The sequence below is a fragment of the Callospermophilus lateralis genome, unplaced genomic scaffold (assembly GCF_048772815.1).
Source record: "Callospermophilus lateralis isolate mCalLat2 unplaced genomic scaffold, mCalLat2.hap1 Scaffold_641, whole genome shotgun sequence".
NCBI classification, from domain to species: Eukaryota; Metazoa; Chordata; class Mammalia; order Rodentia; family Sciuridae; genus Callospermophilus; species Callospermophilus lateralis.
Window position 1 is genome coordinate 765,057 of NW_027514774.1, and position 3,661 is coordinate 768,717.

The following is a 3,661-nucleotide window of genomic DNA, read 5'->3' on the forward strand; positions in this document are numbered from 1 at the left end:
GGGAGTATTGGGGTTCTACCACACACTCAAAAACTCCTATTGTCAGGGTAGGAGGTAAACAGATTTTCCCTCAAACCCCCCCATCATGTTATATGCAGGGATCCCTTTTGTCCTTCACTCACTTCTTTCTCGTTATGAGCCATTGCCCCATTCCCCTTCTGGGAAGGGACATACTCTCACTATTAAAAGTCACCATTCACATATCACCCCACACCTCTCCTACCTCTCATTTCCTCATGATGTTCCTAGGGGCAGACACACCTCCTTCATGCACTCTCACACGACTCTCTAAACCAGTTAAGCCTGAGGTTTGGGACACAACTACACCCTTTATGGCTAAATGCAGTCCTATTCATATTGTCTTACGGGACCCTTCAAGATATATGAGTCAACCACAATGTCCACTCACAACCACAGCCCTCCTCGAATTAGAACCCATCATCCAGCATTTATTACGAAAGGGGTATCTTAGGCCTACACACTCTCCTTTCAACACCCCCATTCTGGCACTTAAGAAACCTAATGTGTCCTACAGGCTGGTTCAAGACCTTCTCCTTGTCAACTCCTCTTTGGTCCCCATCCACCTGCTAGTGCCCAACCCTTACACCCTCCTCTCTCAGATCCCTGCCACTACTACCCAATTCTCGGTCCTAGATTTAAAAGATGCATTCTTTTCTATTCCCTTGATCTCAGAATCTCAGAATATCTTTGCTTTTACTTGGACTGACTCTCACATCCACCATTCTCATCAGCTTTCCTGGACTGTCCTCCCACAGGGATTCAGGGATAGCCCCCATCTCTTTGGCCAAGTTTTTGCCCAGGACCTCACATCCTTTCACCCGACCTGTCCTGACTCTATTCTCCTTCAATATGTCAATGACCTTCTTCTATGTAGTCCCTCTGGGAACACTCTCAATCCCACACCGCTCAGCTTCTTAATTTCCTAGCAGACAAGGGATATAGGGAGTCTCCCCACAAGGCCCAGGTTTCCCAGTCTTCTGTCACCTCTCTTGGTTTTTGCCTTACACCCGGGAAAAAGGAAATAACACTGGATAGGAGGCAACTCCTCTCTGATCTTCCAGTGCCCCATATGAAAGCCAAAATACTATCATTCCTAGGATTATCAGGTTATTTTAGGGCCTGGATCCCAAATTATTCTCTTCTATCCAAATCCCTGTATGACCTAGCAAATGGACCCCCAGTGAATCTCTTGTCTCCTCCCCCATCTACCACTTCCGCAGGGTTCAGCAACTCCTCTTAAAGGCACCTGCCCTTCACCTTCCTGATCTTTCAAGACCATTTCATCTATATGTCCATGAAAAAGGGGGGCAAGCACTTAGGGTCTTAGGTCAAAACTATGGGCCTACATTTGCACCTGTGGCATATTTTCCAAGAAACTAGACTCTACCATCCGTGGGTGGGCCCCTTGCTTAAGAGCTCTGGTTGCTGGACAAATTTTACACAAAGAAGCCTCTAAGCTGACTTTTGGGGCACCTTGAACTATCCACTCCCCACATCACTTGAAAGATCTTTCAGCTTATAAGGGCCTTCAAACCCTTCCTCCATCCAGAGTTCTGTCGCTCCTCACTTCCTTTCTGGAAAACCCTAATATTACTTTCCTCCCCTGGTCTGCACTGAACCCTGTCTCACTGCTCCCAATGACTCTCACGTCTAACACACCAACTCATAATTGCTTGGAAACCTTAGATGATTTCCTCCCCTGTCATTCTTCCATATCTGAGGAACCACTCACCAAGCCTGACCTTATCTGGTTTACTGACAGCAGTTCCTTTAGGCAGAACGGCACTCATTACTCTGGATACGCTGTAGTTTCAGCCATTGAGATTATAGAGGACAAAGCTTTGCCTTCAGGAACTATCAACCAGCAGATTGCACTTATAGCAGCCACTCGTGCCTGCCTTCTAGCACAAGGCAAATCTCTCACCCTCTATACTGATTCAAAATATTTCTTCCAGATCTTATTATCCCATGCTTCAATATGAAAGGAGCGAGACCTAGCTACCACCAAAGGTAATGCGAACACTAATTCGGCTCTTATAACCAATCTGATAGAGGCCTCCCACTTACCCAACCAGTTAGGTGTTGTCCATTGTAGGTCCCATAAGAAGGACGGCTCTCTTATCACTGAGGGCAATGCCAAAGCTGACCAGGCGGCAGGAATGACTGCTGCCACTTCCAATTATGGCCTCCATGGGGGACATATTATGGCCACTTTAGACAGCTTATCTGAAGCCCCTACTTCTTCCAGTAAGAACAAGGATCTTTTCAAGTTTCTTCATACTCTACACCATTCCAATTCTCAGTCTTTGACCCTTTTTTAACAGAGCTTCTTCTTTCTCAACCCTTCTGACATAGCCATGCTAGAGAATATAGCCTCTAATTGTCAGATCTGTCAGCGGACCAACACTCATACTCCTTTAAGGCCCAAACCTTTCCCTTTCCACCAAGCCCGGGGACACATTGCCGCTGCTGACTGGCAAGTAGACTTCACCAACATGCCCACAGTATGGCACACTAAATACCTCCTTGTCTTTGTGGACACTTTCTCTGTTTGGGTTGAGGCATTTCCCACTTCCAATAAAAAGGCTTCCACTGTAGCTTAAATCTGACAGACATCATCCCCAGGTTTTGTATGCCCACTTCCCTACAATATGACAATGGCCCTGAGATTATTTCTAGGATCACACAAAAGGTCTCTCAAGCCCTCTCCTTCAAGTGGCATTTCCACTGTCCATATTACCCCCAGGCTTCAGGGAAATTGGAAAGGGTAAATCGTACTCTGAAGGAAGTCCTTACCAAATTGACAATGGAATTAAACTTAGACTGGGTCAAAATCCTTCCCTTGGCTTTGCTTCAAATCAGAAACCTAAGAAACCATATTTACTGTCTCCCTTTGAGATAATGTATGGAAGACCTCTTATACGCCCTGGGTTGGTCATTTCACAAGGACCTCTCACCCGAGATTTGTCTTTGCCTCTCTCATTTCATCTCCGCTCGGAACACTGGAAATATCAAAACTGGCTTCTTCCGGACCCAGTCTCCTCTCCAAACACTCCTCCCTTAACACCTGGGAGTCTAGTCTATTATAATACCCCAGAGGAGAAAGGGACTCTTGCACCAAAATGGGAAGGCCCCTATCCTGTCATTCTCTGTACCCCCACCGCCGCCAAACTCTCCTTACCAGACAACCGTCTCACTCCCTGGATTCCCATTTCTAGGTTGAAGCCATATCACCAGGAGGCCCCACCTGCTAACGACAGGACCACCCCAGAGGAACTCCAAGAATCACCTCCTGAACCTCCCCTTTACTCCTGCTTTCCACAACCATCTCACCCATTTAAGTTGCGGCTCACACGGAGTTCCCTGCAGCCCAATTCCTCTTAAAGAAGGCACAATGAGCTCTCCCAACACCCTAGTCTTCTCTAACTGCTTGTTTTTTGTGCTCTGCTTCTTTTTTGTGCTCTGTTGGGACTTGTCTTTACCCTCCTAACCTACCATGTATTTATTCACTCTTCGGGAACGATACTCAGAACATGGCATGCAGAAGATCTGCGCAGTGGATGCAACTACTTGCTTCATCCACAACTGCACCTCTATTTCCCTAAAATTGTCACCTTCAAGGACCTTCGTCCCTGGTAGC